Source organism: Eubalaena glacialis, chromosome 10, assembly GCF_028564815.1.
Source record: "Eubalaena glacialis isolate mEubGla1 chromosome 10, mEubGla1.1.hap2.+ XY, whole genome shotgun sequence".
In the NCBI taxonomy this organism is placed as follows: domain Eukaryota; kingdom Metazoa; phylum Chordata; class Mammalia; order Artiodactyla; family Balaenidae; genus Eubalaena; species Eubalaena glacialis.
Window position 1 is genome coordinate 11,914,247 of NC_083725.1, and position 14,935 is coordinate 11,929,181.

The window sequence follows — 14,935 nt, forward strand, 5'->3', positions numbered from 1 at the left end:
TGATCAGGGTTTTCTTTTCTTGTAGTGATATTATCTGGCTTTGGTATCAGAGTAATGCTGGCCTTATAAAATGAGTTTGGGAGTGTTCCCACCTCTTTAACTTTTTGGAAGAGTTTGAGAGGGATTGATATTAATTCCTCTTTAAATGTTTGGTAGGATTAATCCATGAAACCATCTTGTTATGGGCTTTTCTATGTTGGGAGGTTTTTGTTTAGCGATTCACTCTTCTTATTCATTATTGGTCTGTTCAGGTTTCCTGTTTTTTTCCTGAGTCAGTTTTGATAGGTTTTAAGTTCTAGGAATTAATCCATTTTTTCTAGGTTTGTCCAATTCGTTGGCATATAATTGTTCATAGTTGTCTTTTATAATCCTTTGGGTTTCTATGTATTGGTTGTAATGTCCCCTCTTTCATTTATAATATTATTTATTTGAGCCCTCTCTTATTTTTCTTAGTAAGTCTAGCTGAAGTTTTCAATTTTATTTAACTTTTCATAAAACCATTTTGTTCCATTCTCTATTTCTGCTCAGATCTTTGTTATTTCCTTATTTTCTGTTAACACTGGACTCGGCTTAGTTTGTTCTTTTTCTAGTTCCTTGAGACGTAAAGTTAGGTTGTTTATTTGAGATCTTTCTTTTTTCTTAACATACACATTTATTGCTATAAACTTCCCACCTGAACAATTTTTGCTGTATCTCATATGTTTTGGTATGTTGTTTCCATTTTCATTTGTTTGAAGATATTTTTTGATTTCCCTTTTGATTTCTTCTTTGACCCATTAGTTGTTCAGGGGTGAACAACCACATTTTTATGGATTGTCAAGTTTTTCTCTTTTTATTGATTTCTAATTTCATACCATTGTGGTTGGAAAAGGTACTTGGTATGATTTCAGTCTTTTTAAAATTGCTAAGTCTTGTTTTGTGGCCTAACATACAATCTATCCTAGAGAATGTGCCATGTGCGCTTAAGAATGTGTCTTCTGCTGCTTTTGGATGGAATACTCTTTATATTTCTGCTAGATCCACTTGGTCTAAAATATAGTTCAAGTCCAGTGTTTCTGTATCAATTTTCTGTCTCGATGATCTATCCTTTGCTGAAAACTGGATATTTAATTTCCCTACCATAATTGTATTGTTGTCTATTTCTCCCTTGTATCTGTTGGTGTATGCTTAATATATTTAGGAGCACCAATGTCGCATACCTGTATATTTATAATTGTTATATCCTCTTGATACATTGACCTCTTTATCATTTTATAATGACCTTCTTTGTCTCTTAATACAGTTTTTGACTTAAAGTCTATTTTGTCTGATGTAAGTATAGCTACCCCTGCTCTCTTTTGGTTTCCATTTACATCAAATATCTTTTTTCATTCCTTCACTTTGACCCTGAGTGTGTCCTTAAAGTCAAAGTGAGTCTCTGGTAGACAGCATGTAGTTGAGTCTTGTTTTTTTATCCATTCAGTCACTCTATATACTTTGGTTGGACAATTTAATCCATTTACATTTAAATTAATCATTGGTCAATAAGGACTTATTAATGTCATCTTGTTAATTGTTTTCTGGCTGTTTTATAGTTCTTTTGTTCCTTTCTTCATCTCTTGCTGTTTTCCTTTGTGCATTGAGGATTTTCAGTAGTGGTGTACTTTGATTTCCTGCTTTTTAGTTTGTCTTTACCTATTATAGATTTGGTTTTGTGGCTACCCTTATGCTTACATGAAACTTCTTTTTTTTTTTAATTAAAAAAAAAAATTTATTTATTTGGCTGCACCGGGTCTTTAGTTGGGGCATGCGGGATCTTCATTGCAGGGGACGGGATCTTCATTGCAGCTTGCAGGATCTTTTTAGTTGCGGCATGTGGAATCTTTAGTTGTGGCATGCGGGCTCTTAGTTGCAGCATGCAGGATCTAGTTCCCTGACCAGGGGTCGAACCCGGGCCCCCTGCATTGGTAGCACAGAATCTTAACTGCTGGACCACCAAGGAAGTCCCTAAATGAAACTTCTTATAGACAGGTTTAAGAGTCTATGTTAAGTGATAACAACTTAATTTCAATTGCATGTAAAAACTCTACCCTTTTATTCCCTCCTCCACATCTTATTATTTTTATGTCACAATTTACATGTTCTTATGCTGTGTATCCATTAACAGATTATTGTAGCTATAGCTATTTTTAATACTTCTGTCCTTTTACCTTTATGCTGGAGTTTAATATTAGCACCCACCATGTTACAGTATTGGAGTATTCTGAATTTGATTATATATTTTTCTAATGTGTTTTGTATTTTCATGTATATTTTCATGTTACTAATTAGCATTCTTTCATTTCAGCTTGAAGAACTCCTTTCCATATTTCTTGTAAGGAAGGTGTAGTTATGGTGAACTCCCTCAGCTTTTATGTGTCTAAGAGTCTTTATCTTTCCTTTATTTCTGAAGGATGACTTTGCTGGGTAGTGTATTCTTGGCTGGCAGGTTTTTTTTCTTTCAGCACTTTGAATGTATCATCCCACTCTTTTGTGGCCTATAAGGTTTTTGCTGAGAAAGCAGCTGATAGCTTTATGGGGATTCCCTTGTAAGTGACAAGCTTCTATTCTCTTGCTGCTCTCCAGATTCTCTCTTTGTCTTTGATTTTAGACAGTATTATTATAATATATCTTGGGGAAATCATTTGGGGTTGAAATTTTGGGGTGACCAGTTAGCTTCATGAACTTGGATGTCTAATTCCCTCCTGTTTTGGGAAGTTCTCAGCCATTATTCTTTAAGTAAGTTTTCTTTTTTTTTTTTTCCCTTGTTCTCTCAGTTTATTTCATTTTTCTTTGAATTTTATTTATTTATTTATTTTATACATCAGGTTCTTATTACTTATCTATTTTATACATATTAGTGTATATATGCCAATCCCAATCTCCCAATTCAGAAAATATGGAATGCTTCACAAATTTACGTGTCATCCTTGAGCAGGGGCCATGCTAATCTTCTCTGTATCGTTCCAATTTTAGTATATGTGCTGCCAAAGCGAGCACAAGTAAGTTTTCTTTCCCTTTCTCCCTCTCTTCCCCTTCTGGGACTCTAATAATACATCAATTGTTTCTTTTAAGGATGCCCCATAAGTTCTGTAGGCTTCTTTTCATTCCTTTTAATTTTTTTTCTTTTTGTTCCTCTGACTGGATAATTTCAAATGATCTGTCTTTGAATTATTGATTGATTCTTTCTTCTGCTTATCCAGTCTGCTATTGAACTTGTCTGTTGAATTCTTCAGGTCAGTCATTGTATTCTTCATCTCCAAAATTTCTGTTTAGTTCTTTCTTGTGTTTTCTCTTTGTTGAACTTCTCATTTTGTTTCATACTGTTTTCCTGATTTTCTTAAATTGTTTATCTGTGTTCTCTTGTGGCTCTCTGAGCATCTCGAGAACAATTATTTTGAATTCTTTATCAGGCATTCATGTATCTTCATTTCCTTGAGGTTACTGGAAGTTTACTGTGTTCCTTCAGTGGTGTCATGGTTCCCTGATTCTTTGTGATCTCTCTAGCCTTGTATGTGAAGAAACAGTCCCTTTCAGATTTTATGGACTGACCTTGGTAAGGAAGGACCTCTACAGCATGCTGGAGCATGTTGTGACTCTAGGTCCACACATGTGGGGACTTGTGATGGTCCACGTCCAGGGGTTATGATGTCTCATCAGCTTGGGCTGCTAGGGTCCAAGACATCAACAACTGCATGGTCCTAGACAAGGACTGCAAGGGTCTGCAGTGGCTGCAAGGCCTGTTAGAGTCCTCATTGGTGCCTCCAGTTCCAGTGGCTAGGGACCAGGGCAGGCAGTGGTGGTGGCCAGAGCTGGTGATGTGCAGACACTTGTCTGTGGGGACTGGGTACAGATGCCTTGTAGTGGCACGGGCCAGGTACAGAAAAGCACATAGTGGTGGTGGCCAGGGTCAGCAGCAAGGTGCCAGGGCCAACTGTGGGTGCATTAGCAGCTGCAGGGGCCCTGGCTGTCAGTGTCCACTCTGTGGCTACAGGGTCTCCCTATGGGCACAGCATAGCTGTGGAGGCCAGCAATAGGAGTTGGCCTGGGGACAGGCAAGTGCATAGGTGGAAGGTCTAGCTGCAGGTGAGTCGAGCAGGACAGGCCAGTGCCAGGAGACAGGGCTGGATCCAGGCCCACAAGCCACTGTAGGGCCCCTGGCTATTGGCATTCACTCCTGTGCCTGCAGGATCTCCTCAAGGGTGTGCACATAGCAGTGGAGACTAGTGATAGAAGTCAGGCCAAGCATGTGCAGGAGCACAGCTGGAGGGGCTAGCTAGCCCCAGATGTGCACAGAGTGTGTGGAGGGGTCCGCTGCCAGGGTCTAGGCTGGCATCTTGTATTCATATAGCCACAGAGACTGGGGCTGGCTGCCAGTATGGATCCCGGCTTTGGGGGTGAGGGAAGTTGAGGATGGATGCTCAGGTGGCTGGCATCTGTGATCAGGAAAACCTTTGGAGGAAGTCTCAGTGGTGGACTCTGTAGGGGGTCCATGCTGGCTCTGCTGGGCATTGGTTTCTTCAATGGCAAAAGCTGCTGGTGTCCTCTGCAGAGCAGGTCACTGGGAACCACGGTCGCTCCGCTATGTGGCTAATACTGATAGCCCTGCTTTTCTTCCTTGTCCCTAGCTATCTCTGTATGTCTCAGCGTTTTCAGTTTCTGGGTGGGGTGAGACCAAAGTGAGTCCCTTATGCAGTGCCCTAAGCGGCTGATAAAGCTCTCACTCTCCCTTTCCCAGCGAGGGGAGCTCTTCAAGCTGCGGAGCTCCCTCCTGGTGCCGAGCAGGGTTCGCCTGGGGGATGGGGTGATGCAGGCAACACGAGTCTGTTCTTCCTTCCTTTTTTGTGTGGTTATTCTCAGGTGTTTTGTTCTACTGTGTTGCTGAAGCTTCTTAAGTGGACTCTGAACTGTCTCAGAGCCATTTTTGTTTGTGGATACCTGTCTAATTGTTGGTCTTTGTCGGGGGCTGGAGGGTGGTGTCTCCTACTCTGCCACAATGGTCATGTCACTCAGCATAATCTTTCTTAACAGTAATTTTGCACCACTTCTAAAAATAAGGCACATACTCTAGCATGCTTTTAAAAATATCTTATTACAGATTTAATACAGACTAATTGTAAAAAATTGAAAACTACAGAAAAGTAAAAAGAAGAAAATGAAGCCATCTGCAATCTTAATACTCAAAAATAACTACTGTTAACCAGTACACTTTCCTTTTAGTCCTTTTTAAATGCTCATATTAAAATATAAATTTTACGTAGTTCATACAGATCTTAATTTTCAAATGAAACAATGTGAATTTTCTGAAGTGGCAAAATATTCTTCACAAACTTTATTTTAAAGACTGCAAACTTATTTATTATATACAACCATTAAATATTATTTTTTACACACATCTGATTACGTCAATTCCCCATTGCTCTCAGGTTTAAGTACAAACTTGGCATGGCCTACGAGACTGTTCTTAAACTTTCCCTTGCCTTGTCTCATGCTTCTTTTTCCTCCTTTATGTTCTAGACTGAGGGTATGCTCAGTCAGTTTCCATGTATCATATTCTCTCTCACTTCCAGGACTCTGTCCATGCTGATCATTCTAACACATTATTATTCTTTTTCCTCTCCATCATTTACTTCTACCCACTTCTGCTCCCACTCATGTTTTCTAATTAACACCTACTAATCACTGATGGAAGGAGAAGGTATAGACAGAAGAAAAGAGGGAAGCCTCTGATCAAGTCCTTGGAACAGAATAGAGTTCATAAGTAGACCCATGCATGTATCGTCAACTGATTTTGACTAGAGAGAGAAGGTAATTAAATGAAGAAACGACAGTCTTTTCAACAAACGGTGCTGGAACAGCACGGTATTTTTATAGAAAGGAAGAATTTCAACTTTTACCTCACACCATACATAAAAATTAACTCAAAATAAATCATGGACCAAAATGTAAACATTTAAACTACAAAACTTCTAGCTAAAAACAGAATATAATCTTTGAGATTTTGGAGTCAGCAAATAATTCTTAGATAGGACACAAAAGCATGAATCATAAGAGAAAAAAATTCGTAAAATGAACTTCATTGAAATTAAAATCTGCTCTCTTGAGCACCATTTAAAAAATGAAAGACAAGCCGTAAAGTGGGGAAAAAATTTTACAATACATGTAAGTGACCCAGGCCTTATCTAGAATATAGAGAACTCTTGTATCTCAGTAATAAGAAAACAGCCCATAAAAAATAAGCAAAAGATTTAAACAAACGCTTTACAAAAAATATATGCAAATGGCCCATGAGCACGAGATGTCAAACATCATTAGTCATCAGGGAAATGAAAATTATAACCACAATGAGATATCACAAAACATCTATTAGAATGACTAAAAAAGATGGGCAATGACAAGTGTGGTGAGGTGTGGAGTGACTAGAACTCTGATGATTGGTGAGGCAAATGTAAAATGGTACAACCACTTTGGAAACAACTTGGCATTTCTCATAAATTTAAAGATCCACTTTATGACCCAGCAATTCAATCCGAAGTGTTTATCCAAGTGAAATGAAAATATATGTCCACACAAAGACTGGTACATGAATGTGCATAGCAGTTTTCTTTGTAGAAACCCCAAACTGGAAGCATCCCAAATGTCTATCAACAGGCAGATGGCTTCCATACCGCTCACTAATAAAAAGGAGTGAACCACTGATAGATGAAATAACATAGATAAATCTCAGAAGCATGCTGAGCAAAATAAGTCAGAAAAAAAGAAAATATAATATACAATCCCATTAATATATAACTCTAGGAAAAATTTAAAGTATAATAGAAAGTGTATCAGTGGTTGTCTAGGATCAGGGTGGTTGTGGGGATTGATTGGAAGGGGCATAAGGGCACCTTTGGGGGTGAGGGACATGTTCTATATCTTAATTGTGGTAGTGGTTGCTACAGAGATGTATATATTTGTCAGAATTCATTAAACTGTACACTTAAGATGTGTACCTTTTATTATCTGTAAATTATACATCAATAAATTTGATTTTTAAAAAGTGTGTCCATTGCTATTGAGAAGTTTGGTAAGTCAAGGACAGAGAAGGGACTATTGCAAATGGCAATATTAAAAGTCATGGGTGACTTAATTAAGAATAGTTTCAATGAAGGGATGAAGACCAAAACCTGACTGAAGCAGGTTGGAGAGAGAATGGTGGTTGAGACAGTGGAAATACAGCTGTACATAATTCTTTCAAGGATTTTTGCTACGAACGGAAGCAGAGAAATCGGGTGGTACTTGAGAGGCATGTGGGAGTCAAGGGAAATATTGGGGTTATTAAGGCGTAACTGTATGCCAATGGGAATGATCCAGTAAAGAGAGTGAGATTGATGATACAGGAGAAAAAGAAGGTATTGCCGGAGAAAGTTGTTGAGAAGGCCAGAGCATGTGGGATATTAAGCACAAGAGGAGATACTTACCTCTCATAGGAGCTGGTGTGCATTGTCCACTGTAACAGGAGGGAAGGTAGGTTAAGTGGGTACAGATGCATGGAGATTGGTAGATTTGCTGGTGGGAGAGTGAAGGATTGCTCATCTGATGGCTGGTTTTTCTCAGTGAATTAAGAATGAGTGGGGTAGAAGGTGGAGGCTTAAGGAGGGAGATTAAGGTGGGAAACAGTCTCTGGAGAGAGAGAGAGAATTCACTAGAAAATATAGCACGACTGGTTGAGATGACTGCCCACTGGAGAATTTTTAGTCATTCATTCAAAAGGAAACCAATGGGCAAATGCGTGTGGCTTTCTCTAGCAATGCTCAGCTTATGGGCTGCAGGCATGTAGAACACAGAATCTTGCACTGAACTAAGGTTGACACTTTGCAGGTGATTATGCAGAAAAAGCTGGGCAGAGGTTTTAGTGTGGTTGCAAGGGAGTGGTTATATAGTGGACCATAGACTCTAAGGTAGGTTAACAAGGGAATGATGGCAAGAAGGGTGTGATGGATGGAGAAGTGGTCAGATTAATAGCTTGCAGGCTCTGCCGGAATCAGAGAATTGCTAGAATGGGAGTAAATGAGCTGAAAGGCTAAGAGATGGTAGTCCAGGAGTGTGAAGCTTGAAATCAAGCTTTGAGATTGGGTTCAATTCTTTAGATGATGAGGGTTAGGGTATGACAATGGAAATGATGGCTGAGGGGGAGGTGGAAGTCAGAGACCTGACAAGTCCAAGGCATTTGAAATCACCAAGCATGATGACAGGAGTAGAGATAGAGAGGAGGGCAAGTGAGCCAGGACTAGAGGTACAAGTAAATGAGAGTGAGTGACCAAGTAGGACTCAGTAGGTGACAACCACACGGAAGGGGAGCAGTTGTGACGTCTGATGGCTGGCTTGTCTTTATTCTGAACTGCTAAATACTATCTCCCCCTTTATATAGTTTTGAAGGTGGAGAGAAGGAAGGAAAACAAAATAGATTGTATCTATGTTCTTAAAGTGTTGAATTTTCCTCTCTATTTTATTGATTTCAAGTCTACCTTGAATCACCTAATCATGTTTTGCTGGATGAGTAAAGTTTGAGAGCTCTCCGCTGATGGGATTAAAAGTGTTTGGAAGGATTTTCTTGATGATAACCTGACGCAAATGGCCATTTACAGCACTGTGAATGCAATTGCTACTGAAGGGATTAAATAACAGCTGAACCTTATTAACTATGTTATATGTGGCCCAAAGATCCAACTTTTTTTTTAATTAATTGATTTATTTTTAGCTGCGTTGGGTCTTCTTTGCTGCGCAAGGGCTTTCTCTAGTTGCGGTGAGCAGGGGCTACTCTTTGTTGCGGTGAGCGGGCTTCTCTTTTTGGTGGCTTCTCTTGTTGCTGAGCACAGGCTCTAGGTGCGCGGGCTTCAGTAGTTATGGGATGCGGGCTCAGTAGTTGTGGCTCACGGGCTCTAGAGCACAGGCTCAGTAGTTGTGGTGCATGGGCTTAGTTGCTCCGTGGCGTGTGGGATCTTCCTGGATCAGGGATGGAACCTATGTCCCCTGCATTGGCAGGCGGATTCTCAACCACTGCCCCACCAGGGAAGCCCGATCCAACTATTTTTATTCAGAGTTATGCCAAGACCCCATTTACTGTGTGGGGCAGACACTCATGCCCAGCACCCTCATTTCTACTTGTGGTATCACTCAAATTTAAAAAATCTCTTATTAATAAATATATTAAAAACAATTACCTACAGTGTTGAATACCTACCATGTGCCAGACACTTGGCTAGGTATAATATTAATATCAATATTAACATTAATTGAATCTTATTATGTTCCAGGCATTTATACTTTGACTGTGTAATCTAATTTACTCTTCACAGTAGCCAGATAAAGGGTTAAAGCTAAGATGAAGAGATTATGGTTCAAAAATTCTTGCCTAAGATCTCGTAGTTATTAAAACTGAATACAAGTGGAGTTCAAAAGTCTGAAGTTGACTCTCAGGTTTCTGCATGAACACTATGTCCTATTTACCCTACAACGATCCTTACTACATGCAGAGGTGAATGGTCCCCATGAATGGTATCACCCAGTGGAGGGAGGTAGACCTCTCAACAAATAGGTACAAGACCACAGTGGGTGCTAGGAGGAGGGCTCGAATTACGTAGTAAGTGGTGAGCTCAAGAGCCACATCAAAGGAAAAATATTCATCATTTAGCAGATTGACTAGTTGCCTGGCTACAGTAACAGCCTCCTAGGTGGTGGGCTCCTGTCACCAGGCCTTTCCTTCCATACCATTCTGAATATCACTGCTAGAGGTCGTCTTCCTAAAACACCTGTGCACTTGCTCAGTTTTTCCTGTGTCGTTGTATCCAAACATCTGCACTTAGCTTTTAATTCCGATGCTTTTTTTTTTTTTTCTTTTCTTTTTTTTCTGGGTGGTGGGAAAACAGGTGATTTTAATTTTCTTTTTTTTAAACATCTTTATTGGAGTATAATTGCTTTACAATGTTGTGTTAGTTTCTGCTGTATAACAAAGTGAATTAGCTATATGTATACATATATCCCCGTATACAAAAATAAACTCAAAATAGATTAAAGACCTAAATGTAAGGCCAGACACTATAAAACTCTCAGAGGAAAACATAGGCAGAACACTCGATGACATAAATCACAGCAAGATCCTTTTTTGACCCACCTCCTAGAGAAATGGAAATAAAAACAAAAATAAACAAATGGGACCTAATGAAAAGCTTTTGCACAGCAAAGGAAACCATAAACAAGACGAAAAGACAGCCCTCAGAATGGGAGAAAATATTTGCAAATGAAGCAACTGACAAAGGATTAATCTCCCATGCTTTTTAATAAAGTTATTTCTGAGAACTCTAAGAACTCCAGCAGGAGTAAACATGTGTGGGGATTTCTGTCCCAGACTCCCTCTGTCCCAATTCCTCTGAGGAATTGCCCTCTCTGCTGTGCCCATACCCACCTCTCCCCATGGTCCCCCCCTCCATGGCAGGAAACAGGCCAACAGCACTCCTGCATTTGACAAGTATGCCTTTCCTACAGGAGAGGCCGAACTCTTTCTCAGTTTCAATGCTAAAACCCTAGGTTGGGAGTTTTCATTCGAGTTGGGTAGAGACCCCTGAAAAAATGAATCACAGCCAACAGCAGGCGGTAAGAGGGTGGGAGGGTGCGGGCACATCCTCCTCTATATCCACAATACAAGGAGCATTGTGTCCAAACATGGAGAGACAGAAAGCAAGAGAATGCTAGAGCAAGCATTGTTTCTTTGTTAAGTATGTTAACATTTGGGGAATCTGGGAAGAGGCATAAGATTTATCTTCTAAGATATCGTAAAATTCTTTGAACTATTTTTAAACCTTTCTATAAGTCTGAAATTAGTCCAAAACAAATGTTTAGCAAATTTTGTGATATGTGTGGGGTTTTTTTTGTTTTTTTTTTACCAGAATAAAAATGTAAAATAAAATAAAATACAAGTGGTATCTGGGAGGGGACGGTCAGCTTCAGTTTCCATGGTGCGTGTCACTCCCCCTGCCCTGCACTTGATTTTGCACAGGTACCTTGACGAGCTAGCCTCGCGAAGGTGTTTCAAGGGATGTGCAGTTAGAATGACCTGACTGGGGAGGATATTGAGCACAGGGTCTAGGGATTTTGATGTTATTTTATATCAGCAAACAGGTCATTGGTGGTTTTGAACAGTGCAGCAATATTATTTCGAAAGAGAACTCTACGTGGAGGACAATTTGGAAGCGGAGTGACCTCAGGGAGACTTAACTAAGAACAATGGAAAAGGAAAGGAGAAATGTGAGCTAAATTTTAAAGGAAGAATTGACAAATTTGGCTACTGCTGGTGATACCATTGATGGAAATGGGGGACACTGGATATGTTTGGAGATACGTAAACATAGAGAGCTACAGAGCGTTATAAATAGTGCCAGAGAAAAAGTAGAGGGACTTCCCTGGCGGTCCAGTGCTTAAGACTCCACGCTTCCACTGCAGGGGGCACGGGTTCAATCCTTGGTCGGGGAACTAAGATCTCTGCACGCTGCGTGGCGCAGCCAAAAAAAAAAAACAACATAAGAAAAAACAAATAAATCTAAACTGAGCAAAAAAAAAAAAAAAAAAAGAATCACCTTATGAAAAAAAGGCATGGATAAAATCATAAGATGGGTAAGTATTTATGTAATGGGGGAATTTCTAAATATGACATCAAACAGAGAAACCTTGGACTATAAAATTTTTAAAAAATATTTATTTATTTATTTGGCTGTGCCGGGTCTTAGTTGCAGTACGCGGGATCTTTTAGTTGCAGCATGCAGAATCTAGTTCCCTGACCAGGGATTGAACCCAGGCCCCCCGCATTGGGAGCATAGAGTCTTAACCACTGGACCACCAGGAAAGTCCCGAACTATAAAATTTTAAATTGTATAGATTTTTTTGAAACACCCCCACACAAATTAAAAAGTAAATGAATGACCTGAGAATAAACTTTGCAATGTACATTTATATATCATTTAAGATATATTCTCAATATCAGTAAATCCATAGTAAAAGACAAGCTCCCAATTATGAAATTGGTTAAAGGCAGCCAATTTACAAAAGAAAACACACATATGGCTGAAGGAAGGAAGGAAGGGAGGGAGGAAGGGAGAAAAGAAGGTAGTTCAGTCATTAACAATCAGATAATTAAATTAGAAAAGCTACTGTGTTCCACCCATCAAATTGCAAAGATTCAAAAATGATAGTAAGCTGGGGAGTTTGGGGAGTTATGCGAAGAAACAGGCAGTCACATACGTGATTGGTGGGAGCAGAAGTCTTTCTGGAAGAAATATACATACCTATTGTCCAGCACTTTCCTTTCTAGAAATTAATCCAGAGTAAGTAATCATAAGTGTATACAGTAACTTATCTACAAGAATATTCATTAAAAGTGTTTAAAATAATATAATTTATTGCAAATGAAGCAACTGACAAAGGATTAATCTCCAGAATTTACAAGCAGCTCATGCAGCTCAATATCAAAAAAACAAACAACCCAATCCAAAAATGGGCAGAAGACCTAAATAGACATTTCTCCAAAGAAGATATACAGATTGGCAACAAACACGTGAAAGAATGCTCAACATCATTAATCATTAGAGAAATGCAAATCAAAACTACAATGAGATATCATCTCACACCGGTCAGAATGGCCATCATCAAAAAATCTACAAACAATAAATTCTGGAGAGGGTGTGGAGAAAAGGGAACCCTCTTGCACTGTTGGTGGGAATGTAAATTGATACAGCCACTGTGGAGAACAATATGGAGGTTCCTTGAAAAACTAAAAATAGAACTACCATTCGACCCAGCATTCCCACTCCTTGGCATATACCCTGAGAAAACCATAATTCAAAAAGAGTCATGTACCACAGTGTTCATTGCAGCTCTATTTACAATAACCGGGACATGGAAGCAACCTAAGTGTCCATTGACAGATGAATGGATAAAGAAGATGTGGCACATATATACAATGGAATATTACTCAGCCATAAAAAGAAACGAAATTGAGTTATTTGTAATGAGGTGGATGGACCTAGAGTCTGTCATACAGAGTGAAGTAAGTCAGAAAGAGAAAAACAAATACCGTATGCTAACACATATATATGGAATCTTAAAAAAAAAAAAATGGTCACGAAGAACCTAGGGGCAAGATGGGAATAAAGACGCAGACCTACTAGAGAATGGACTTGAGGATACGGTGAGGGGGAAAGGTAAGCTGGGACAAAGTAAGAGAGTGGCATGGACATATATACACTACCAAACGTAAAATAGATAGCTAGTGGGAAGCAGCCTCATAGCACAGGGAGATCAGCTCGGTGCTTTGTGACCACCTAGAGGGGTGGGATAGGGAGGGTGGGAGAGAGGGAGATGCAAGAGGGAAGAGATATGGGGACATACGTATAACTGATTCACTTTGTTATAAAGCAGAAGCTAACACACCATTGTAAAACAATTATACTCCCATAAAGATGTTAAGAAAATAAATAAATAAAATAAAATAAAATAATAAAATTTAAAACAACCTAAATGTATAAATTAGGGGATTGCTTAGATAACTTATGGTAATAAAATGCTCAGTAGCCCTTATAAATGTTATTATAGATGTATGTCATAAGGATGAAGAGTTATTCAGTAAAAAGAAAAAGAGAAGAACAAAAATCATGTATACTGTAATATTCTTGTTAAAAAATTCAAAGATAAAAATCTGGAAGTACATGTATCAAAATAATATTAATAAAGTTGTTTGTGAAGCCCAGGTATGGAAATTATTTCTTTCCTTCATGTTTTCTTACTGTATTTTCTAATGTTTGTACAAATAGTTTTATTACTTTTATAATCTTTTTAAATATACTTTTTTAGTTTAGCAATCTTAGATTTATAAGAAAGTTGAAAAGATAATAGAGCCCTACATCCTTTGCCCAATTTCATCTATTGTTGTTGCTTTATTGAGATATAATTCACACACCATACAAGTCACCTATTTAAAGTATACAATTCAGTAGTTCTTAATATATTCACAGAGTTGTACAGTCATCACCATACTCAATTTTAGAACATTTTCGTCACTTCAAAATTAAATCTTATACCCATTGGCAGTCCCCATTTTCCCTCAGCGTAGACAACCAATACTCTACTTTTTGTCTCTATAGATTTGACTATTCTGAACATTTCACATTAAAGGAGTTATACAGTATGCAGCCTCTTGTGACTGATGATGTTTTCAAGGTATGTCCATGTTGCAGCATGTTTAAGTACTTCATTCCTTTTGATTGCTGTATAATATTCCACTGTAGGGAGATACCATATTTATTTTTCTATTCATCAGTGGAAGGACACTTGGGTTGTTTCCACTTTTTGGCTATTATGACTAATACTGCTGTGAACATTAGTGTACAAGTTTTTGTGTGGACATGTGTTTTCAATTCTTTTGGATGTATACCTAGGAGCAGAATTGCCGGGTCATATGGTAACTCTATGTTTAACGTTTTGAGGAACTGCCAGAATGTTTTCCAAAGGCACTACACCATTTTACATCCCCACAGCAATGTATGAGGTTTCCAATTTCTTAATATCCTTGGCAATACTTGTTATATTGTCTTTGTTATTCTAGCCATCTTAGTGGAAAAGTGAAATGTTATCTCATCGTGGTTTGAATTTGCATTTTCCTAAGGACTCATGATGCTGAGCATCTTTTCAGGACCTTACTGGTCATTCGTATGTCTTCTTTGGAGAAATATCTATTCAGATAATTTGCCCATTTTAAAATCAGATTATTTGGTTTTTTATTGTTGAGTTATTAGGGTTCATTATATAGTCTAGACACAAGTCTTTTATCAGATATATGATTTGCAAATACCTTCTCCTATTCTGTGGGTTGTTTTTTCACTTTTTTGAT

General features: G+C 38.6%; 1 long non-coding RNA gene and 1 other non-coding gene across 3 annotated transcripts in view; one reads left to right on the forward strand and one right to left on the reverse strand.

Annotated features, from left to right (window-relative positions):
- Positions 1-14,935, forward strand: part of LOC133099566 (uncharacterized) — an 85,483-nt gene that overhangs the window by 35,361 nt on the left and 35,187 nt on the right. Inside the window, exon 3 of one of the 2 annotated variants that reach the window (XR_009702355.1) lies at positions 14,190-14,265. The exons of the other annotated variant lie outside the window; for it this stretch is intronic. This is a non-coding gene — a long non-coding RNA (uncharacterized LOC133099566). The remainder of the gene's footprint in view (positions 1-14,189; positions 14,266-14,935) is intronic. 2 annotated transcript variants of the gene reach the window in all.
- Positions 2,912-3,018, reverse strand: LOC133100199 (U6 spliceosomal RNA). Its single transcript, XR_009702437.1, has one exon. It is a non-coding gene; the product is annotated as a U6 spliceosomal RNA (small nuclear RNA).